This window comes from Lissotriton helveticus, chromosome 1_1 (genome assembly GCF_964261635.1).
Source record: "Lissotriton helveticus chromosome 1_1, aLisHel1.1, whole genome shotgun sequence".
In the NCBI taxonomy this organism is placed as follows: Eukaryota; Metazoa; Chordata; class Amphibia; order Caudata; family Salamandridae; genus Lissotriton; species Lissotriton helveticus.
The window spans coordinates 1,971,622,307-1,971,647,769 of NC_136057.1; the positions used below are offsets into that span (position 1 = coordinate 1,971,622,307).

The 25,463-nt window shown below is 44.4% G+C and overlaps 2 long non-coding RNA genes across 2 annotated transcripts; one reads left to right on the plus strand and one right to left on the minus strand.

Moving 5' to 3' along the window:
- Positions 1-1,588: 1,588 nt before the first annotated feature.
- On the plus strand, positions 1,589-4,490 carry LOC144755349 (uncharacterized). Its single transcript, XR_013594881.1, has 2 exons — positions 1,589-1,966; positions 4,226-4,490. It is a non-coding gene; the product is annotated as an uncharacterized LOC144755349 (long non-coding RNA).
- On the minus strand, positions 2,428-5,024 carry LOC144755354 (uncharacterized). The gene is made up of 3 exons (XR_013594882.1): positions 4,958-5,024; positions 3,582-3,713; positions 2,428-2,872 (listed from the first exon to the last, which is right to left on the minus strand). It is a non-coding gene; the product is annotated as an uncharacterized LOC144755354 (long non-coding RNA).
- Positions 5,025-25,463: the final 20,439 nt, after the last annotated feature.

The window sequence follows — 25,463 nt, forward strand, 5'->3', positions numbered from 1 at the left end:
CTAGCATGTTAAGGCAGGAGGGAAAGTACGAGCGGAACCACCCAGTAGCACGTTTATACAATGCCAAACTTGCGAAAATGTTAGCACTGGACCTTCTCCCATTTTCATTTGTTGAGGCTGTTGGATTTCTGGAATTAGTGGCAACCCTCTGCCCAAAATGGAACGTTCCCAGTCGCTACTATTTTGCCCGAGTGGCTGTTCCAGCACTACACCACGATGTGCTGGAATTGATTGGGAAAGCCTTACAACAGAGTGTTGTCCATTGTATCCACCTGACAACAGACATGTGGAGCAGTTGCGATGCTACAGATTTCATGTGCATCACCGCACACTGGATCTCTTTTGCAGGTGTTAAAGACAAGTTAACTTCAGGCCTCCGTGACGTTGCTGGAATTTTTAATGATACGCGCAGACATGCAACTATAGCCATGTTTGGTATGGACAAAAGTCATACTGCTGAAAACATTTTGTCTGACTTTAATGACAAGGTCTTTGAATGGCTGAAACCAAGAGGCCTTAAGATTGGTTTTGTTTCCACCGACAATGGCAGTAATGTAGTGAAGGCAATGAGAGAAGGACATTATTTCAGGGTACCCTGTTTGGCACACTGCATAAACTTAGTCGTGCAAGACTTTCTGAAAAATGAAGCCAAAGTCAGCAACATAATGGCCATCTGCAGAAGAATATGCACGCACTTTAACCATTCTTTCAAAGGACGGAAGCTGCTACGGGTCATTCAGCAAGAGCATAGGTTGCCAGTCAAAGCACTGATACAGGAGGTCCCAACACGTTGGAACTCAACTTATTTCATGCTTGAGCGTCTCTTTGAGCAGTACATCCCACTGAATGCTTATGTCATGTCAAGAAGATTAGGGGATCCTACTGTTAATCTTAAAGCCCTGACCATTGAGATGTGGCAGTGGGACCTCATTAAATGCATCACAGAGATGCTACAACCCTTTGAGGTCTTCACACGTGCAGTTAGCAGGGAGGACTGTACTATGGGCCAAGCCATCCCATTGTTGTACATGCTTGAGCAACAGGTGAAGGAGGTCTGTGAAACATACGAAGGTGACGAACAAAAAGTTGATGCATATACCTTAGCCAAGGGCTTAGTCAACCGCTTGTGTGAAAATGTAAGGCTCAACAATATTGTGTCAGGTGAACATTACATAACTGCAACAATCTTGGATCCACGGTACAAATTATTTGTCAGCAGTAACGAAGTAATTCCATTTTCAGATGAGGATGTTGACAAGTACAAAACTTCCATAGCTGCGGAAGCTAATGAGTTAGAAACTGAACGGCTGTTACTTAAAGGCCTGCCACTGCCAGCCCAGGCCAGTCCAAGTACTCCTGACGCAAGTTCTTCACAGCGTGAGAGCAGTGCGTCTGCTTTCCAGCAGGCACCAACAGTACCAAAAGCAGCACCTACACGATCTGATTCAGCAGACCCAACCAAAAGCATAACTGCTTTTTTTATACAGAAAGGGATGGGTAAGTCCGTTGCTGTTGCAAAGGGAAAAGAGGACCAGCAAAGCCGAGCACCAATGAACATTGAGCGGATGGTTCAGGCATATCTGGATGACACAACAGAGGTGTTCATGGAGCAAAGCCCATTGGTCTATTGGTATGAAAGAAGGAGACAGTGGCCAGTGCTGAGCAGGCTGGCGATAAAGTATCTGGCTTGTCCTGTAGCCAGTGTCTCCTCTGAGCGGGTTTTCAGTGCTGCTGGTGCCATTGTCACATCGAAAAGGACTAGTCTCTCCCCCAAAAGCGTGGAGCGGCTGACAATGATAAAAATGAATCAACGCTTCATACCACCAGACTATCAAGTACGTGAATCACCGCCGGATGAAGAAAGCGAGTGTGAAGAAGACGTCCTCACTACTGGGTTACATGACCTACTTCTGTCTGAACGCACAGAGTTTGAGGACGAGCTCCTCTTCCCTGACAACTAGGACAGGTATGTTAAAGGAATGATGCAATGCATTGCATAGGATTGTTTAGCCGACTCTGAGCAAATGTGCATGGAATTAAAGTATACTAGTAGTAACTTCAGACTCACGTGATGGGCAATTTTCCCATGTTATTTAATAATATAAATTATTTATGCACTTGTGACCCTACTACTACAGGTGCAGTCAGTACTTAATTTATCGTTCGTAGTGCATGTTCATGTTGCACAACGTACATTATTTGGTGAAACAGTCCCCCCTCCACCCCCCCAACAAACACAAATGAACTTCAAATGTTTTCTTGTGAAAATAATATCTTTGTTTTATTTTTATATTTTAATAATGATAATAGAAAAATAAAATATATAACAAATGTAACCCCCTGACCCAGAGCTGTCCCTACCCTCCCCTAACCCCAACCAAATTTCAACCCAAATGTACACCCCAACTCCCACATCCCACCCACCAACAAAAGGATTAAAAAAGGGGCAAAAAACAGGGTCCATTTCAAAGCCGGCGGGCTTTCAGGTGTTTGTCCACCAGTATCTTGACACGCTCCTCTAGACCGTCCTCCTGCTTCTTCCGCTCCTCCTCCAACTTCGCTACCCGGCGGAGAATCTTTGCTTTGAAATCACGGCACCTACACTTGCATGCATGTTGTTGTTGTTGTTGTTGTGGGGGGGCCGCCGAAGATGTAACAATGCGGCGGCGGGCGGCTGCCTGACCACGGCGACGTAGTCCTGCAGGCTTGGGGCCCGGGGCATTGGAAGAGGCAGCAGTTGCTGCCGCCGCCTCCTCCTCCTCCTCCTCGGCCTGATCCACCAGCCGGCGGTAGGCCTCTACAATTGCCTGCAGTTTCCGCTGCCGGGCCCGGACTGCCAACTCCTTCCTGGTTGGTTTTTGGGAAGGAGTAACTATAAAGAAAGAAACAGAATTGTTAATCCAAACTCCCCGCAAATCAAGAACACAACATTGATTCAACACATAGTGGGCGGCACAGTAGCACTAGCAAGCAAGCTGAGTACCAGAAATTGTGTTGCGTCTATCTTGAACATTCTACAGCCTCTATTAATTTTTCGGACTTTTTGTCACGGCTTTATGCCTGCCCTATTAGCATGGGTGTACTTCAACGGTCACACACATTAGAACGAACACCTGTCTTTTACATATCTCCTTTTGTTCCGGGAAGGCGGGAACACTCTCAAAGTAACATTAATTAACAGGGGGCAGCTAGTAGCACATGTCTAGTAAAGACTATAATACTTTATACCGCGCAACAAACCTTATTTGGTTTGTGTTTCACCAGCAACGACCCATGCACCCAGTCGTCCCCTCCTTCCCTTGCCTTTGGGTTTGCCCAAAACACCGCAGCTGCTGAGACTATCCACTAACCACCGGTATTGGGTGTGTCTCCCAACCACGCTGGCAGCTGTGTTTTCCCCTTTACATGCTTTAACAACAACCCATGCATCCGACTGCTATCAGGCACTTGCATTACTGTAGTGGTAATGCTTAGCATGCTAATGACAAGTAAAGGTAACATCATATATTTTCCAGTAGAGTACAGTGAGAAAGTTTTCCCCTCCCACCAAGTAATGCAGATCACTATTGAATGTAACTTACCATCGCCCGCCGCTGTTGGCTCCCCCCCCACTGCTGCTGGTGTAGGTGCCTCTGTTCCTCCTGTCCCCGCCGGGAGCGCTGAAGCAGCGCCGCTGTCCCCGTCGGCACTGGTCGATGGTAAGGGTTCTGCACCTATAAAAATAAGTACGCCTTTTTAGATGGATGCACAGCCCCCTTTGTACTTGTTCACCAAGAATGGAGTTCTTCAAAACAGTTAAGTCCAACGTACGTAATCAGTATGAGTCCACATTGCATAGTACAGCAGAGTCACTACACATATTATTAGCATTCATTGTTATGGTATGGTACCCAAGCTCATCTCATCTGTCCTGCTACTCTAGTCCTTGGAAATTGGAAGTGAACTATGTAACCTTTGTACATCAATGTATCCAGTTTTGCGCATGTGTTAACTCGCAGCTTGTTGCGCAGTACGAGAAGACGCTCTGGGGCAACACATCATTGTTCAATGCATACACCTGAAGAGGTGGGAAAGTAAAAGGGCCCGTATTTAAGTTTTCTATGTGGATTGTGGGATAGAGTTTGCTTACAGGTTACAACTTCTTTTTAGCATGGCTGCATAAAACTGGCATAAATGTATTTAATACTGTCTAACGTGCACCACTTTTGTCATTATTTTTCGGCAGGTGAGAAGATTGCCTTCTACGAAGCGGACATTTCCATAGCTTACAAAAAAAGAGGAATATCTGACCAGTATACGTTGGTGAGAGGTCTCCGATAGTTGCCACATTTCCCTATTGTGCACTAGTAGCTGTACAAATGTTGATTACTTTATTATGCCTGTTTTAACTCTGGATTTTTTCTGGTGGGCCCTTCAACGTATTGGACGGAAGCACTTAAAAACATTGATGTTACTTACTTACTTCTAACAAAATAAAGCTTTTGAATGACCACTTTGACTCTGAAGTTTATTTTCAGTGTCTGTTGTCTTAGAGACTCACACGAGTGAGTGAGCAAAAGGGGGTTTCTTAGGTAACCGTTTGTGTCCTAAAAGCATTCGGCATCTTGGTATTGGGGTTCAGGAGTGTGATTTGAACAATAGACCAATGACTCAGGCCATATAGGCTGACGTTCAGTGAATTGTGCGTTCCTCAGAGTTCTGTGACTGAGGTGTAAGTAAGGTCCAACCTGCCTATCAGTACCAACAACATCCAATTTTCGTGTGCATAGTTACATAGTTGTGTAATATGTATATAACTCCATAGGAGATAGAAGAATACCCACAAGACTAGTAGTGGTATACTAACGTTTACAAAAATACTAGACAAACATCATTCTGGATGCCTACTTGGTTGCTGTCAATTGACAAAGCACTGCAGACACATTACAGAGGAAAAAACAAGCACTGTTGGACTTACTGGGGACAGCAGCAGGATCCTCAGTAGAGGAGCTCTGTGTAACTGGTGGTTCACCCGCCGACTCGGTCCCTGTATTCTGCTTGCCCCTGGGTTCTGTGGTTCATGTAAAAATTAAAATAATAAACATAGATAAATACATTGAGTGATGTGAAACATAGACATAATTGCAAATCACACTGCTACAGTGGAACAGAGCCGGAGGCAACAAATCCATGCCAGGGGCCGCAACGCAAATATGTATCCATCCTTAGAGTATTATTAAATTAAGGATATCTATTGGTGCGGTGGCCCCTGAAGTTTGGTGCCCCTGTGCAGTTGCACAGCTTGCACATGCCCCCTAGAGCCGGCCCTGGCTGAGGTAAGAAGAACAAAGTAACGTTAGCATTCTTTGCAAGAAAAGGATTCCATTCATGCAGAAGAGAAGGCCGTGAAAAAAATGCTACAATATGCAAACAACGTACAATTATCCATCCACCGCTATTTCACTGACGGACAAAGGAAGGACAAGACTCTATTAATAGCATTAACTAACTTCAGTTCTCAGCAATAAAGAAAATCTCACATCAATAAACAGCAACAGCTAGCGCCAAGTTGAAACAACACGCAAGAGCCAGTGAAGAAGAAGAACACTGTCATACAATGACAGTAGATATACCGGAATACATCGCAAATGTAACTAGGGGCAACAGTCATCGCGTTACTTATTCAGCCAATATTTACAAAGATACAATAACAATATTTATACAACTATATATATATATATGTATATATATATATATATATATAATCTATATGTATATAAATATATATATATATATATATATATATATATATATATATATATATATATATATATATATATATATATATATATACACACTTTATTTTTGGGGTAGCCACTCACCAAGACCCACAACCTCCACACCAAGCAGGTCCAACAGGTCCTGCTCCCGGTCCAAAATGTCGGCCCAGCGGTGGGACAGCTGATGGTGGGTACGCCGGATACCGGAGCAGCGGAAGACTGCACGGCGCACCTTCGCCCACCGCCGGAGACGCTCTTCAATGTGCTGGTATCCGGAGCCGGGCCTGCCGCCTGCTGCCAAAGTCAAGGGGAGGTGACGTTGGATAAAAAAGACCAGGGCGGCCAACTCCTCCTCCCCAAAAAGTTGGCGGGGCGTCACTCCTGCCGGGCGCATTCTGCCGCAAGGCAGCCTGGTTTTTTTAGGCACAGCCGCCTTGCCCTTTGAGCCGCCGATTCTGCTGGCACCCTTCACCATGGTTCTGGGTGGAGGGGAGAAGGAAAGTTGAAGACAAAAAGGTTAGGGGAAGAAAGAAGAAAGATAAAAGAAGGAAGTAATATAAAACAAGAGAAAAGTTGCAAAAAAAGTGGTAAAAGTAAAAATAAAATGAGAAATATAAACCTAGGCACAGACAGAAATAGGTAAGAAGTAAAGAAAGTTAGAAAAACTGAGGGAAAAGACCAGGATGGAAGAGATAGGAGTGAGATGCTGAAGTAGGCCCAAAACCATAGCCAGAGTGTGAAATCGAAGATGGCTCTGCCCGTCGCGACCGCCGCGGTAAGTTCGCGCGATATTTGACGCGATCACGCACTTTGGCAGTGCGAACGAGAAGATGAGTTCCCGAACATGTCTAACACAACGCGAACACGTTACTTGTGACCCGGAACCGGAAATAAGGGAACGCAAGCGGGCGGGACAAACCTCATTGAGTAACTTAGCGCCCTAGCTATTGCGAGCATGCAGGCAGCGCCCCGAACACGCGCACCGCGCTCCCGAAGACGAAAAACGGCGCGCGAACGGGTCTAGCAAGCTACTACGCATGTCCGCGGAGCTACACGTAGCTCGCGGAGTGCAAGTGCGTCTTCGCGTAGCTTCGCGGAGTGCGGCTACGCGAACTACGCCCAGGGTTACAACCTACATCCCATACTCCGGGAATTTATACGGTTTGGTGCCCTTTCGGGAGTCCAAATTAACTGGAGTAAGTCTTGTGTCTTTCCCCTTACGGCTTCAACGAGTCAATTTCCGCTAGAGTTCCCACTTGCCTGGTGTACAGGAGATTTTAAATACCTGGGTATACATGTGGAGAAGAGTAGAGAAGAGCTGATTCGTGCTAATTATGGCACTGTGATGGACAAGATAAGTGACAATATATCCAGATGGATATCACTCCCCCTTTCCATGGCCGGGCGGGCCTCATTGGTTAAGATGGTAATACTCCCTCAACTTTTGTACCTCTTTATGAACATTCCGTTTCATCCCGGACCCCATTTCTTTCGGCTACTCCGTTCGGAGTTGCTCCGACTGGTGTGGGGTGGGAAGACACCAAGACTCAGATGGGAGATCCTCATTCGGCCATTTTCGCAGGGAGGCTTCGGTATCCCTGACTTTGAGCTTTACTATCGGGCTGCTCAGGCCCACTACGCATACTTCTGGGTGCGTCAGCAGAGATATATGCCTCAATTGGCGGCTGAACACTGGTTGGCCCACCCAACTCCCATTGAAGGCGCACTCTATTCCCAAGTTGAAGGCAGAGACAAGACTCCCACTAGGGTGTCTAGCACGGTCACGGCATGGAAATCCATTACTATGCGGCTTGACCTACACTTCCTATATGCTCCGCTATTGCCACTGACCTACCACCCACAGCTCCCGCTCCTGCAGGAAGCTGGCTTTCAAAAATTGCTGAAAAGCATACATGTCACTACATGGGGGGACTTGTATCGTGATGGCACCTTCCGTACCAAGGACCAATTATATGAGAGCATTCAGCCAACATCCCTAGACCTGTTCTATTATATCAGGCTCAGACACGGGCTGCGAGCCATCACACCTGACTTCCCCTGTGAGCCCCCGGTGCTTCTTCCCCTACAAAACATGCTGCTCCACGAAAATCCCAATAAGCTGGTGAACAACACTCTATAAATCTGTCCGCGCTAACACGACCTACACTGCGCTGCCCGCTAGGCACAAATGGGATCAGGACTTAGCCTTGACTCTTACGGATGCACAATGGGAATTTTGCATGCAACAGACCGAGCGCATATCCTCCAATAGCCGTTATAGGATAATTCATTATAAATTCCTACACAGACTGTACCATAACCCAGCGCGCTTACACAGATTTCAGCTAAGGCCTACAGACGCGTGTGACAGGTGTGGGGATACTGGGGCTGACTTCCTTCACCTTGCATGGGGATGTGCCGAAGTGAGCAGATACTGGACCCAGGTATTTCAAGCAATGTCCAAAATGATACACGAGACGGTGGGTCCGTCCCCATTGTTGCCCCTTCTGGGGTATGTTGCACCACTCCAGGCGGCTCACCGCAAATTTGTGGCGCTGGCTATGCTTCTGGCTAAACGCAGGGTGGCCTGTAGATGGGGGAGAGGAAGAGCGCCCAAGTTTAAGGATTGGATGAGCGACATGGTATACTGTCAGGAACAATTGCATACTTACTCCGAGCTGTTGCCACCTACTTCTAGGCCTACTGATATTTGGGCCCCGTTACAATGTTATTTGTTAACTGACCCACTGGAAGATGACAGCGCTTGAGGTTGGGATAGTGGGACACTACGGTGCCGCTTCCTGGTCCTGAATTTAAAGTCCTGGGCTTACATGTCTGGCTGGATGTACTAGCTTCTCCCCCCCTCCCTCCCGAATCCCAACCCCCCCCCCTACCTCCGTCTCCCCTGCCTCCCCATTTCTAGGCTCTTAGTGGTTTGCTCTCACTCCCATGATGCCACTCAGGCGATTACCGGTCTACCACCTATGACACAGACGCCCGCCATTACTTCAATTAGGGGCTTATGACTTTGCCAGCTGCGTCCCTCCCGCGGCCTGATATACCCGCTCATGCGCGCGCCCCCCCCCCTGGGTTCGCCTAGACACTGCACATGTTGATGTTGACGTTCAATACATAAAAATGCAAGACGCATTGATTTCACTGTATAGAAGCTGCACTTGTCACTTGGATGCTATTGATTGACGCGATTACGTTCGCTCCGATGTACTTCTGTCATTCTTTGTAATGTATATATGCATTGATAGCGGCCGGCCTCCGGGTTGTTGGCGAGACGCTGTGTACTCCTGACAGTGCTTAATAAAAGTTTTGCACCAAAAAAAAAAAAAAAAAAGGTATATGTGTTTATATCTTTAATTTGCTGGGGGTTTTGAGAATAGAAACAAGCATATCAATCACTTTTTACCAAATTGTTATTGTTTATTTGAATTGTAATTTAGCTGTACATGCCGTCAATTTTTATAATTATATTGAGAGGGGTCAACTGTGGGAGGTTCTAAAAACACTTAGCGAGGAATTAAATAAGATAAGAGCACAAAAAGACTCTGACGTGATTATAATCTGGGGAGGTGAATTTAATTTATATATAGGCACACTGGCAGGAACAGGGCAGTGTGGAGTAGTAAATGAAGGGATTGAGCCCATGTCTCATTTCACACATACTGACTGGGGAGATAAGTTTAGTGATCTATTGGCCACACATGATCTGGGTTTTGCAAACATGCTGTGTTCTCCTCCTGTGGATTTTGATCATACATTTATTGGCAGAGGCTGTAAATCCACAATTGATTTTATAGTTATTCCAGCCCGCTATGCTACTTGGTTTGGAAATTATGAAATCCACACCAATGTCCTGAGTGACCATTTGCCCCTTAGTATTGAGCTAACCATCACCAAGCGGCGGTCTTACTTCAATAGTTTGGCTTGGACACAGAATATTGTCCTATCACGCCAAAATGGTTACTCACTTCATTGGGGTACGAAAGACCCAGAGGAGTTGAACAAAAAGATCATTGCTAAATCATATGACCACATAGTAGAATGCCTAAATGAAAACACCACTTCTGAAGACACCTTGAGGGCTTTTGCTGAAATCACTACAGTGGTTCAAGTTTCGCTTACAACAAAGATAAAGGGTGGCTCTACTAAGGAAAATAGTTGGTTTGATTCAAACTGTACTAGATCTTACACTAAACTGAAAACTGCACTGCATAGAACTGTAAGAGACCAGAGGGAAATTAGAGCATGTAGGAGGGCATACAACCTTGCCAGAAAGGTATGAATGAAAGAACTAAAAGACCAAGCTTGGGATGCACTGTACGAAGCAGCTCTACGCAGGGACTGTATCTCTTTTTAGCAGGTGGTAAACATCCCGTTTTTTTCCTGTGGAGATGGAGTAAAGATTGAGGTGACAATTGATGAGAAATCATGGATTGATTTTTCTGCTAACGTTTATAGTTCTCGGGTGTTGTGTGGAAAAGTAAATTTTGCCATGTTCTGTGTCCCTACGCGTCCTCCATCATATGTTATGTGTGCACGATTAATATGCATATGTATTCACCATGTTCGATTAAAGACGCAATTACAGTTGTGTCCACCTCTAGTATGCCAGTTTCCGGTTCTCGTGAATACTACGAATATCCGACCTATGTAAAGCTACGTTGCCACGTTTCTCAGTGTGCACGTTATTCCATTGTAAAGTCCCCGTTTCTAGGCCTCAAAAGGGCCTGGACACCAGATTCAGCTTCTGTCTCCTGAGCCTCGCTGAGGAGCGATACAGCCCCCACCTGTGTTCCTGACCCTTCACTTACTTCCTGCCTTGCAGTGCCCGGTTCAGCCTGGCTCTTCCTCTGAGTCTGCCAAGAGTATGTTATGATTCCAGTTATCAGTTCAGTCCTCCTTCTCTGCATTCCTAAGCTACTGATCTGCATCAATAGTTTCCGTCATTGTCTAGCCTCTACGTCTCCATGTTAGAGAAATACTGTATTAATGGTCAATTTAATATTCTTCATCACGCACTACATGTAGAATAATGCATGCTCCAGTCTTAGAGTCTGTTCGCCTTTACCCCGATAACTTTTGGATTCTATCAACATGTTCTCTAAACATCAGATACTAGATAGTGCTTAGGTACATGTCGCCCTGACTCTCCAGACTTCAGTCTTTGCTCCTAGCACAGAGTTCGAAGCCCCCAGCTTCTTCTAGTAACACGTCATTGCCAGTTTGCGCGCACCATTAGGTCAGAGGTCCCGGCTCCTTAGGTAGCCCCCTCCATGTTCCACCCCATTCATGACATATTCTGTTACGTTTGCATCACATGTCTATGTATACGCCTCTGTTACACCTACTTTCACCCTTATCTTTCGCGACTGCTATTGACCACACCCACTGCTCCGCCTATCGTATGTATTGTAATGCAACTGTTTTAGTATATATGATCGTGTATTGTTATTAAATGTTAGCGCGCTCATCCCAGATCCTGCCCGGCAGCTGTCGGGGCCCCCCTGTCAGGCCCTGCCATCCTATTCCTATGCAGGTTGTCCTGTTCCTGTCCTTTATGCTGTAATAAACCTGCAAACTCCTACTACCTCGAATCTTGACTCTTATTTATTGAGCTGTCTGTTATTCATTTATCCATTCAAAAATAGAGGTATTATTTATTTATTTACCACATAATGGCGCCCGAATAGGGACTTGCCCTTTCCCCACGCGTCGGTGAAGCCACGCCGGCCCCCTGACCCTCTGCAGTCGTGACGGAACTCTTCTGCGCACCGGCAGATATTTCTGCTTCAAGTATCCCTCAGGCCCACGGAGGAGACGGAGGAGGCGGTCCAGCATCCAGACGAGACGGTGGAGGAATGCGGCGAGTCCCGACCAGAGCCCAAGCCGAGAGTCCAAGGTCCGAGGTATCCGGAGGCCCACCCGTAACAGAAGTCCGAAGTTCGTCCGTCCGGCGTCGAAGCAGTCCAGTCCAGTCCGAGGCCTTCCGTTCTTGCTGCCCGGTGAGTACCGTTGCTGGGGTAGTATCTAGACAGGGTCAATCTAATTGACTCTGGTCCGTGGGTTGGTGGTACACAGGCCCACAAACGAAGTGTCCACTTCGGTGGATGCGGGTTCTGACGTGTCTCTGTATGAGACCGGTAAGTTTCGTACTGTTTCAGCAGTGCATCTAGTTTCTGTTCTAGTCAGTTCTGTTCTCGAGAAAATTCATGTATTCTGTTTTCCGTATTCCAGGTAGTATTCTGTTCGAACTGTTATTCTGAATGTTATTCATGTATTTTAATGTCGTGGTATGAGTGTGAAGTAATTATCGTGTTTATTGTGTATTGTGTTATGTCCAGATTATAGTTCAGTTATGCCGCTCTTTTCAAAACTGCGTCAGTTCAAAACCAGAAAAGGTCTGCTAGAAGCAGCAGTTCCTGTCCCGCCTAGGGACAGTCCAGGTCATTTTATGTATCAGAAGCATGGCATAAGCGCCATATTGTATCTAGATTTATGGGTAGAGTATACCAAACAGTTAGAGGAAAAGTATAGATGGCCCGTATCGGGTACATGGGATGCCGAGTGCATCATGCGAGTAGAAGAAGCATTATGGAAAAAGAAAGCCAGACAGTCACAGAAAGATGCCATCGAGTTATGGCGCAAAGAATCTCATAAAAGAACCGAAAAAGAAATCAGAAAGTCAGAACTAAGTAGAGAATCCTTGGAACGAGCCCAGGAAAGGGAACTAATCGAGATAGGTGAACGAGTTAAAACCGAACAGTCAGACAGACAGAGGCATGCCCTCATCAAGGGTATGTATCCTCTTCTTGCCGAGGGCTTGCCAAAAGCGACCCCGGAGGCATCCAGTAATTTCCCGCCACCATTAGTTCCGCTCAAGCTACGTCACGAACCGACCGCAGCTGATATTTTCATCTCGTCCTATTTGGACGACACAGTCCCAGAATATGCAAATCCCGCTCCGCCAGTCCCTGTAAATCAGGCACTTCCCGCTCCTCCAGACACCGGAGTACCTGTTACGGTACCCCCGGTCCAGCCCGCCATACAAGTCCAGCCTGCATTTCCATTTCCCACTCTGCCAGGACGAAGAGCATCAGTAGACGACTCTAGTTTAGGGGCCGCAGGGGGAGGTCCTCCTCAGACCCCGCCGCCACACAAGCGTTTAACGTTAGCCGAATTACATGCACAAGCGTCACAGCGTACGCCCAGACATCAGTCTGTTGCAGAAATAAGAAAAGCCCTTACCGAATGTGGCTATGATCCAGTTCCAGGCGAGGATAATATGGTTTTATATTCATTACGCGTGAGAAAGGTGACCGAGTATCTAGTCACCCTACCAGATATGAAAGAAGATCTAGACAGAATATATCGTTTCATCCGTACAGGGAATGATCCAGAAAGTATTAGTGACGTCATGTGCCAAAGAAAAGTTGAAGTCCAGCTCATGATATTAAAGTTTCTGATTAATTGTCTAATAAGGGAACAAGATTATCCGACCAAAGATCGAGCCGAAATGAAAATCCTGACAAGGTGGAGTGATAATATAGCCGAGGGTAAGCATAAGACCATCAGTAGTATAGAGAGTATGTACAAGAAAATCCGTAAAGAAATAATAAGGGTACACGAACAACGTAAAGAAGCACAAGTAAGCGAAAAAGAAAATGACTCTGCGGAAGAGGTAGAGGACGAGAATCCCGACAGAATAGCGTATGTAGGAAAATCTAGATTTCCAGGTCGCCATTTGCGCCTAGAACACAAGTCAATTTTCCATCGTCCAACACCAGAACAAGGTTCTTTAGAACAAGTATTTCAAGCTACCGATCACATTCTGAAGTCACGAATCGGTTATAGTGAGTTAAGCACTATGCATGAACAAGAACTAGTCCGATCAGCAGTCCGATGGATTACTGATTCTACCACTTTTCCAGACGAAATAGTGGCACAAATGTTTCTGAAAATGCCCCCAGCCGAGCAACGACTGGCGGGTATGTATATGATCCAGCACCTCATTACTTTGTATGAGGGTCAACATTCTGATCCAGGTCCGTTACATGATGTCCTGAACGAGTTACTCCAGTATAAATGGAAAGGTTTAGGTACCGATTTGATTAGTGTCATTCTGGAACAGCGCCACAAATACAGAACGTTTCTGAACCCACATTTTGTTCATGTCTCACCCCCAGAAAGTAAACCCTTTTACATAGACAGACAGAATCCGTTACGAGAAGTACATCCAATTAAGACAGACGGTGGTGAAATGCAACGAGTGTTTGTTTACACCCCGATCACAAAGATGGAACTCTTAGAGATGAAAAAGTTAATTCCCTGTCATGATAAAGATCCAGCAGGGTTCCACCGAGAATTAAAAGACATGCTCCGTATGGGAGAATACACGTATCCAGATATCATTAAAATGTTAAAAGTCTTGTTGCCCGCAGGGGTATATGAGAAACTCAAAGAAAAAGAATGGGAGGTGGGAGAGAAAAAGATCGATTGGGCAGTTCTAGAAGCCGAAGACAAGGCACGAGTACCAGGTACCGGTCTTGGAGATAAATGTAAAGAATTACCAGAATTATTAATACAAGTTTTGCCTAGGTTATTGACAACTAGAAAAGAAGACTGGGATGCAATCTCAGCCTGTAAACAGAAACAAGATGAAGATATTAGTGATTATTATTCCAGATTTGAGAAATGTTTTACCATAAACAGTGGCCTCAAGACAAGTAGCGAGTCGTACCCTCATCTTTTTGTTACTAAATTAGTCGAGAATTCAAGTCCACAAATTAAGAATCGAGTTTTGAAAGTCGAAAGTACCTGGCAAGCTAATACCCCGTCCCAGATGTTACAGATGCTTCAATATCACCAGAATAGAATCAGAGAAGAGCAAGATCACGAGAGAAAACGTATGAAAGACACGAAAATGAAAGTACTAGTTGCACAATCCGTTCCTCAAGATAGTCAGAAGAGGGGTCCAAATCAAGCCAGTCATCCTGCAGCTCCCGTTAAAGGAAACTGCAATTATTGTAAACAGCCAGGTCATTTTATAAACGAGTGTGCAGTTCTGAAACACAACATAGCTACCGGTAAGACTAAAGAAAGACCACGTCCGCCTAGACAAGAACAAGTTACACAGACTCCTCAGTCACAGAATGCACCACAGACAGTTACAGCACCGCAGCCTATCGCTGCAACACAGCATGTTACACAGCAGATGTACCAGTATGCACAGTCTGAGTATCCAGAGTATCAGCCATATTCATGAAACAGCCTAGAGAGGGAGGTAGGCTTGCCTCTCATCGAGATACCTGTAGATCAAGAAGGTCCCTATGTTCATAGTCAAGTATTAGGGAAAGACAGAAAGTTTTTGATTGATACAGGGGCAAGTAGGACCACTATAAGTCACGCCGAAGTTCCAGGGGCTCCGCTCTCAGGCTCTAGAAATGTTTCCCTTGGATTTTCAGGAAAACCTATTGTGAATGAAATATCAAAGCCAGTTACTCTAGAAGTAGGTCCACTGTCCCGCACTACTGATCTGTTACTTACTAAGTCATGTCCAGAAAATCTGTTAGGCATTAAAACACTGAAAGAGTTAGGTGCAGTTATATGCTGTTCCCCCGAGGGAATACGATTGTTCCTACGTGACTTCAAGGGTCACTATGTATTACGAGATTTTGATCCCAGATTGTCTAATGTTCCGCAGCATCTATGGGCGCAAGGTCCAACTGATGTTGGCTTTATGCAAATCACACCCCATCGTGTGACTCTCAAGCCAGGTGTAGTCCTGCCACGAATCAGACAGTACAGATTGCCACCTGAGGCTGTAGCAGCCTTATCCAAAATTATTGACGAGCTCATGGCTCAAGGAGTAGTTGTAGAAACTGACTCCAATGTATGCAATTCTCCGATCATTCCAGTCATGAAACGTACTGATCCAAATGCACCTCCAGTATATCGTTTAGTGATTGATCTCCGAGAACTTAATAAATGTATTATTCCCCAGTACCCAGTTGTCCCAGATATCTCTTCCCTATTGACAGCCATTGATTCTGAAGCCTCATTTTTTCAGTCATAGACCTCAAGAACGCGTTTTTCAGTGTCCCCATTCATCCAGACAGCCAGTTTCTTTTCGGATTTTGTTTAAATGGAAGGAGCTATATGTTCACACGCGCTCCTCAAGGTTTCACAGAAAGTCCTAGTATTTATAGTCAAGCACTCAAGAGACAACTAGACAACATTCACATGCCAACTGACACTGCCCTGCTCCAGTATGTCGATGATCTCCTGATCACAGCCCGTTCTGAACGTGCTTGCGAGCGAGCATCACTTACAGTCTTGTATTTCCTAGCCGAGATGGGACACAAGGTGTCCCCTTCGAAGCTTCAATTCTGTGTCCAGCAAGTGGTCTACTTAGGACACTTACTGTCCAAGAGGGGTAGGCAGTTGACACCAGACCGTATCCAGTTAATAGCGAGTCTTCCTCAGCCCAAGACCCAGAAGGAGGTACGTGCTTTTATTGGCCTCACTTCTTATTGCAGACAATGGATTCCTCAGTATGCATTTCTAGCCAAGCCACTGATACAGTTAACGACACAGGAGGCAGCCGTATCGACTGTCCTCCCTTGGACATCTGAACATACACTTAGTTTCAATGAGTTAAAGAAAGCCCTATGTCAAGCCCCAGTTCTAGCAACACCGAACTACAGTAAGCCTTTTACACTTTTCGTCACTGAACGCGAAGGTACAGCATTATCTGTTCTCACACAAGATCAAGCAGGACAGTACAAGCCTTGTGCTTATTTTTCGAGCACATTAGATCCTGTAGCCCAGGCTCTGCCTGCGTGTCTCAAGTCAGTTTCAGCCACAGCACTAGCTATCAGACAAAGTGATTCCATAGTATTAGGACATTCCTTGACAGTACAAGTTCCACACTCCGTGGAAGTTCTTTTGAACCGAACACAAACTCAGCACTTGACAATTGCACGTTTAACAGGTTATGAATTGACACTGTTCCAGCCACACATAGAAATCAGACGCTGCAACGTTTTAAATCCTGCTACATTGTTACCATCAGTTACTTCGAATTCTGCCACACACGATTGTGTGGAAGTAGTTAACATCATGACAAAGCCAAGACAAGATCTGACAGATATTCCATTACCAGATCCCGACCTGACAATTTATGTGGATGGTTCATGCATGAGAACTAGTACAGGAGAACTAGTAGCCGCGTATGCAGTGACTACTGACACTGAAGTTATTGAAACACACCGCATTGACACCCTGTCTGCTCAAGCAGCAGAGCTAGTTGCTCTGACCCAAGCCTGCATACACGCCAAGAACCTGAAAGTTAATGTTTACACAGATTCACGTTACGCATTTGGAGTTGTACACGACTTCGGAGTGCTCTGGCAGGAGAGAGGTTTCATGACTTCTCATGGAACCAAGATTCAGCATGGTCTCCTTATTCAGGCTCTGTTAGATGCCATACATTTACCGACATCCATTGCTATCATGAAGTGCAAAGCACATACGAAAGTTACTGACACTATTTCTCAAGTTAATGATCTAGCAGATCGCACAGCCAAGCTCACAGCTCAGACTCCAGACATTCCAGTTAACATGACACAGACACACACTCCAGATCCGACTACATGTATGACAGTTAAAGACCCTACTCAAGATATCATAGATATCCAGTTACATGCTACTCCCGATGAAATCAAGAAATGGTCCGAACAAGGAGGGGTACAGACAGATCAAGGATGGGTGACGAAGGGAAAAGCCACATGGTTTCTCCCCGACTCTATGGTTCAAGTCATTATTAATACTGCGCATAGTCCAGCACATTTAGGAGAAAAAGCTATGTTAGACAGTATCCAGAATATTTGGTTCAACAAGCATTTACGAGCTGCAGCCAAGCAGAAAGTCCGTACCTGTATGATATGTTGTCAGTTTAATCCAGGTAAAAGTGTCCCGGTGGAACAAGGTGGATTCCAGCCCCCTGACCACCCTTTTGAAGTCCTCCAGATGGATTACATTCAGATGGAGCGATGTCGAGGTTTCAAGTATGTCCTTGTAGTTGTATGCGCTTTGTCCAGGTGGACAGAGGCATATCCAGTCCCAGATTACACAGCCGCGACCACTGCCAAGCAGTTGGTTCGTGAGTTCTTCCCCCGTTATGGACTCCCTAGAGTCGTGTATTCTGACAACGGCCAGCCATTCTCATCTGAACTCATGAAACATGTTTCCCTTTTGTTAGGATACCAGTGGAAGTTCCATTGTGTACGCCATCCTGAAGCAGCCGGTCTCGTAGAGAGACATAATCAGACCCTGAAAATCCGAATTGCAAAAGTTTGTCAAGAGAAAGGTGTGGACTGGCTAATAGCTCTGCCAGTTGCCCTGTTCTATATGCGCATGGTTGCACATTCCAGATCAGGTCTGTCCCCGTATGAGGTCGTTTTCGGCCGCCCCCCTAACATGTGGGGTACTCCTAGACCCCGAAGTATTACCGATGTTTCAAGTAATATGCTGACAGATTACCTAGCTTCCTTGATGTCTGCCCTCAACTCTTGTCGTTCACAGGTTGCCGCCGCATTTCCAGACAATACCGAGGTGGCACCGCATGAAATCGTTCCCGGATCCATGGTCCTAGTGCGAAATTTCGATCGCTCAAGTCCGCTGGAGCCTCGCTGGAAGGAGCCCCGACAGGTCCTCCTGGCCACCCGTACAGCCGTGAAGTTGGAGGGATGCAAAGGCTGGGTGCATCTTTCGCATATCAAGAAATTTTATGGATTGAAGCAAGTTTCAAAGAACATTTCCGAACATTTAAAGGACTGCCAAAGTACTATTCTTAAGGACTGTCCCGCAAAAGACATTGCTACGAACCCTTCCCTGTTAGAGACAACTCCGCAACAGGAGTATAAGAAAAAGCTAAGGTCTAGTAAAATAAGTCAGCCAGTTTGATTGTCTAAGTCCTCCCCTAGGTGAAACGGTTAGACCGGTTTCTGACATGTATAAAATAGACCCCCATAGTGAGAGAGTTAGTCAAAACTCAATCCGATGTATCATTTTTCTATGTTTCGTTTTATTTCTCAGCATTATGATTTCCTGCACCAGTTATGCATTTTACTTGTATTTTCCAGTTTCTCATGTAAACAAGTCCTCTAATGTTACAGTAGAGCACACGTTTAGTGATCTGCCTCCTCATGAACTCTCTTACCGCCTCGCTATGCGTAATAATTCTTTTATCCGCATGTTACATTATTCACACCAGACCAGCAATGCCACTAATTGTTGGGTGTGTGGTCGACTCCCCCCTTTCCAGACCCCGAAGGGAGTTCTGCCACTCTTTCCTTATCCATTTTCACATAATGGTTCGTGTGGAGCATGGTCCACGTTAACGTCATCCTCAACAGATATGTCTTTTCTTAACAGTACATGTTTCCCAGACAAGCAAGGTCTTCCCCACAGAACAGGGTTAGATCTAGAAAACGAAGTTTACAATTTAGGTAATTATTCTTCGAATTTCATGGTCCTGAATGTTCAGTCTGATTCCACTCCAGACTTACCTGCTATTTCAGTACTACCAGTCAAAGGCGAATTATGTGTTAGAAATAATGGTTCCGTACATGTAGGACATAGCGATTGTACTACTATTGTCAAGTATAGTGACAGTGGGAAATCTATTTTTAAAGCTTCACGTCATTCTTATTTTATTTGTGGTCAAACCGCATATGTTCGTCTGCCCCTCGATTGGGAGGGAACCTGTTACATTGCCTTCCTACTACCACCAGTTTTCCTAGCCCCATCTGATTATCATAGAAACACACATCTAGTACACCTTAGACATAGAAGGGAGTCCCCCATTGTCGATTATACTGAAACTGCTCTAGAACAGTATACAGATTTCAATAGAGGTTTCTTCTTTTTTATAGGACCTATCCAGAATAGTAAGCTAATTCGTAGGTTAACCAGAACCCTTGAAGCAGTAGTCAATGCTGCTTCTGCTCTAGGTAACTTAACCGAAGAGCAATCTGCTATGAGATTTGTCGTTTTACAGAATCGTCTCGTCCTTGACGTCATATTGGCCGATAGGGGCGGGGCCTGTAGAGTCATCGGATCTAGTTGCTGCATTTTCATTCCAAATAACGCACCGTCTGTTTATTCAGCTATAACCAGACTCCATAAAATTGCCCATCTGTTACACCAAGATCCAGGCACCTGGACATGGTCCGGTTGGTTCTGGAATATAATTTCCGCTTGGGGATGGAAAGTCTTGTCCTTTCTAGGTATTGCAGTAGCGATCATATTCAGCTGCTGCCTCTGTATACAATGTGGCCCTGCGATTTGCGGCATTTGTGCTACCTCTTGTATTCCTAGTCCCAAGTCCCGTTCTAAAACACGTTCCCAGAAAATTCGAGACGAGCAAATGATACTGTATGAAATGATAGATGGTATCATGAATATGGATGTTTCCTGATGGAAACGTAGTGACAAGGAGGGAATGTGGAAAAGTAAATTTTGCCATGTTCTGTGTCCCTACGCGTCCTCCATCATATGTTATGTGTGCACGATTAATATGCATATGTATTCACCATGTTCGATTAAAGACGCAATTACAGTTGTGTCCACCTCTAGTATGCCAGTTTCCGGTTCTCGTGAATACTACGAATATCCGACCTATGTAAAGCTACGTTGCCACGTTTCTCAGTGTGCACGTTATTCCATTGTAAAGTCCCCGTTTCTAGGCCTCAAAAGGGCCTGGACACCAGATTCAGCTTCTGTCTCCTGAGCCTCGCTGAGGAGCGATACAGCCCCCACCTGTGTTCCTGACCCTTCACTTACTTCCTGCCTTGCAGTGCCCGGTTCAGCCTGGCTCTTCCTCTGAGTCTGCCAAGAGTATGTTATGATTCCAGTTATCAGTTCAGTCCTCCTTCTCTGCATTCCTAAGCTACTGAACTGCATCAATAGTTTCCGTCATTGTCTAGCCTCTACGTCTCCATGTTAGAGAAATACTGTATTAATGGTCAATTTAATATTCTTCATCACGCACTACATGTAGAATAATGCATGCTCCAGTCTTAGAGTCTGTTCGCCTTTACCCCGATAACTTTTGGATTCTATCAACATGTTCTCTAAACATCAGATACTAGATAGTGCTTAGGTACATGTCGCCCTGACTCTCCAGACTTCAGTCTCTGCTCCTAGCACAGAGTTCGAAGCCCCCAGCTTCTTCTAGTAACACGTCATTGCCAGTTTGCGCGCACCATTAGGTCAGAGGTCCCGGCTCCTTAGGTAGCCCCCTCCATGTTCCACCCCATTCATGACATATTCTGTTACGTTTGCATCACATGTCTATGTATACGCCTCTGTTACACCTACTTTCACCCTTATCTTTCGCGACTGCTATTGACCACACCCACTGCTCCGCCTATCGTATGTATTGTAATGCAACTGTTTTAGTATATATGATCGTGTATTGTTATTAAATGTTAGCGCGCTCATCCCAGATCCTGCCCGGCAGCTGTCGGGGCCCCCCTGTCAGGCCCTGCCATCCTATTCCTATGCAGGTTGTCCTGTTCCTGTCCTTTATGCTGTAATAAACCTGCAAACTCCTACTACCTCGAATCTTGACTCTTATTTATTGAGCTGTCTGTTATTCATTTATCCATTCAAAAATAGAGGTATTATTTATTTATTTACCACAGTTGGATGGTAATATTTTGGCCACTGAACCGCCATGTGGGGAGGGCTATGACGACTTCACCCCAATAGATTTATATATAACACATGATGAGGTGAGTGAAGCCATTAATGCTAGCAATGAAGGCAAGGCACTGGGTCCTGATGGGGTCCCGATGGATCTATTTAAGTCTACTCCATCTTTATGGCCCCCGCTGTTGACTAGGGTCCTTGATGCTTGCTGTGCAAGGGGTTTCATCAGGACAGGGTCGGTATCCATGATCATTCAGATCTTTAAAAAGGGTGATCCGAATGATCCTGCCTGCTACTGACTAATATCTCTCCTAGATGCTTTGGTGAAGGTGGCAGGTAGGTTGTCTTAAACAGACTACAAATATGGGCCAAAGATAACAACATACTGAGCCCTGTACAATACGGTTTTAGAAGGAGGCTTGGGACCAATGAAGAGGCTTTAAATGTAAGATTAGTAATGGGAAAGTACGTGCAAGCTAAGGCTGAGAGACTTTATGTAGCTTTTGTAGATCTCTTGGCCGCATTTGATAGCTTCATCCATTCCAGATTGTGGCAAGTTTTGATGGATTTTAAGGTCGCTCCACTACTAGTACCATTTTTAAAACAAATATATTCGGTGGCTAGTGCCAAGGTGAGGTTCGGGCTAGAGGGAGAATACACTGCACCGTTCTGCCTGGACAGGGGGTGAGACAAGGTTGCATCCTGGCCCCGTTCCTATTCTCCTTATATAACAATGCCCTAGAGGAGGAACTGGTGGCCGGGGCGAGAGACCCCCCTCGGATTAACAACAAGCCAATAGTCTCCCTTCTTTACGCAGACGACGCTGTACTTATGGCTAGAACACAAATCGGCCTTCAGCGAGCCCTTGCCACGTATGTCAGCTGCATGGATAGCCGAGGATTAAAATTAAATGTAAAAACATCTTTTGTAATGTCTTGCGGTAAGGGGAAAAGTAAAGGTAATAGACTAGCGGTTGGTAAAGATAGGATTGATTCAACAAATACGTTCACCTATCTGGGTGTCGTTTTTGAGCATAACTGCACGTGGGGAGCGGCAATTAAGAGTTGTTGCCTTCTCTTCCGGAGATAAGTTATGGCAGTAATTAATTTGGCAAATAAGCTAGGCAAAAGGCCTCCAGGGATGGAGGCAGTGCCGTCCGGCCTTTTTGTATTTTCAATTACTGGAATACGCATACTGTATGGCTGTCATGGTGGGTTCTCTGAAAAGCATAATAAGGAAAAGAAAGACCATAACTGTGAAATAATGTATATTATCATTTTTAGAAAGATTGTTAAAAATAGGATGGATATGTTTTAAAATACAATCGGCCTAGGTAATTCTGTCCAATGAATTTTTAATAATGAATATTTAAACTGTGACTTTTATGATTTTAACATGTTTTGAAATAAAGTTTATTCTGAATTCTGAATAAGGAATAAGGAATAAAATACTCGCTGTCATACATTAAGAAGCTATTGCATGTCACATTGGAGGTCCATGACCTTATAAAGAAGCTTAACCTTTCACATCTTTGCTTTTATGGGTACACGGCTGCTCAGTGACTTGCAATATACGTAGAATATGAGGTGTTGGGTGCGTTATCCCTTGTATTACAGATGTATAATTACATTTATGATCATCATATCCAGATATGATCAATTTATGAACAAGTGGAATGGGGATTACCTTTAAGGTTTTGAAGATGTCGTAGATGATGGTTTTCCACTCTGTGACATTCTGGGTGAAGAAGAGGTCTGTTTTTCTTGTGCTGTTAATTTTGGGAGAATACTTTTTAGTGATGAGGGCTGAGCATTGTCTATGAGGATATGGATATTAATGGTTTTGGTTGTATTCTTAAAATTCCTATTGGGTAAATGACTTTGCATGTGTTACAGCCTGTGTCTCATATTACCCGAGTCCCTGCTAAAGTATTTTGTGAATTAATGTGGTGTACATTTTCAACACTGCTTCCTCCTCACTAGCGTGCAATATTATATTAAATCCTTCTGGCGCAGCCCCCTTAAAAATGTTTCTCCTTTCATGTTTGCCTATATACTGCCACACCCCACACTGTTTTTAAACTTGCAATTTGCTTAAAAAATCCAGAATTATAATCAGAGTAATGTTGTTGTATTTTCAGTCACTGAGCCTAGATGTGAAATTGTGGAAACAGGAGTCCTATACAGAACACTTGTATTTTACTTGAGTGAAATCTGGAATTGATATTCCATATTGCTCATGTTCATATTGCATTAATATGGTTGTTTAATTTCCATAAGCATATTAACCTAGTCAACATGAAGTTTTTTAATATCTTAAAAGCCCATTTATTCCTGTTCAAAATCAATTTCAGTACCATTTGGTGAAATACTTTAACTAATGTATTTAAAACATTAATAGTAAATAAAAATAGAACGCATGAGTAACACTTGAAATTTGTTTTTAAACGCACATGAAATAGAGATGCTAGGACGAAAAACAGGTTTTCAGTTATGATTTAAAATGTAATCATCCAATTTTCCACAACGAATGTTAAATTGTAAAAATGAAGGTCACTTCTTGAAATTACACACAGCAATGATTGGTACTGAAAGGTTTGGCTGAAGCCAATATTGCGTATTTTTCAACATTAATCTATCATCTGCTTTCATGAATGGCAAATAAATTGTAACATCTAGAGTTGAATGGAGACAAGATGGCCTATAAATATATACTCTCAAACTGCTTGAGTAGCGACAGCTCTCTGCCCTAATGGACAGCATTGTTATTTCACCATTAAGCCAACTACATCAATTATACATTCTTCAATGTCATGAAACACATCTCAAAAGCAAATAATCGACCTGTCCTGTTGCTGTTTTGCTCGATCTGCTATTTGTAGTTCTGAAGAGGTACAGAAAAAATCTAAAGCAATTTGTAATAACATTCTCTACCTTCTTTTTCGATAGTTTACTTTAGATGGTGCAGGATAGAAGGTCCTTAATGCACCTGTCTAAGGCATATGTAAATAGCTTTATTCTAAATATATGTGCTAGTCCTGCTTGAAGACTTTGCTGTAGAAATGGCAAAAGACTTTGTTCCTTTCTATCTCGATGTGAATGGCACTGTACTAATCCTATGCTTAAAAACTTTGATAGAAAAGCAGACATTTGAGGTGAGCAGATCTAGAGTGTCACTGGTGTTGAGAGTGCTCTATACAGGAGCTGCTTTCCATCTAAACTTGAGAGCTACCCAGAGTTCTCTCCTTTTTTGCATAATTTATTTGTCACTCTATGCCTGAAAGGGTATTGTTTTGACTTATACTGTGTGCTCCCTTGTGTCTGGACAAAGCTATACCTCTCTGAAGATCTCTAAGTAGAGTGAAACACTGTGCCATGGGTTGCTTTTACTCATTTTAGGTTTGGCTTGACTGGTATTTACCAATTCAAAGCAGTAATACTGTGCCTGGAGTGATAATTGGCGTTTGTCATTTTACAGCTCAGCATGGATAGCACTGTGCTAATCCTATGCATAAAGACTTTAATGTAGAAATGGCAAAAGCTTAGTCCCTTTCTGTCTCTGGGAGAATTGCACTGTACTAATCCTATGCTTAAAGACTTTGATAGAAAAGCAGGCATTTGAGGTGAGCAGATCTAGAGTGTCGCTGGTGTTGAGAGTGCTCTATACAAGAACTGCTTTCCACCTAATCTTGAGAACTACCCAGAGTTCTCTCCTTCTTTTTTGCATAATTTATGCATCACTCTACGCCTGAAAGGGTATTGTTTTGACTTATACTGACCTGACCCCAGGACACCCCCCACGCCGCAGGTTACCTGACCCCAGGACACCCCCATGCCGCACGGCTCGCCAGCTGTACCCCCTTGCTGCTGCTCGTTCTTCCTGCTCCGTTCTTGCCTTAATTTTGTGCTTTTTGTGATTGTACTTCTTTTTTACTTCTGTTAAATAGATAGTGTGCTTTTCGTTATTACTGTACCC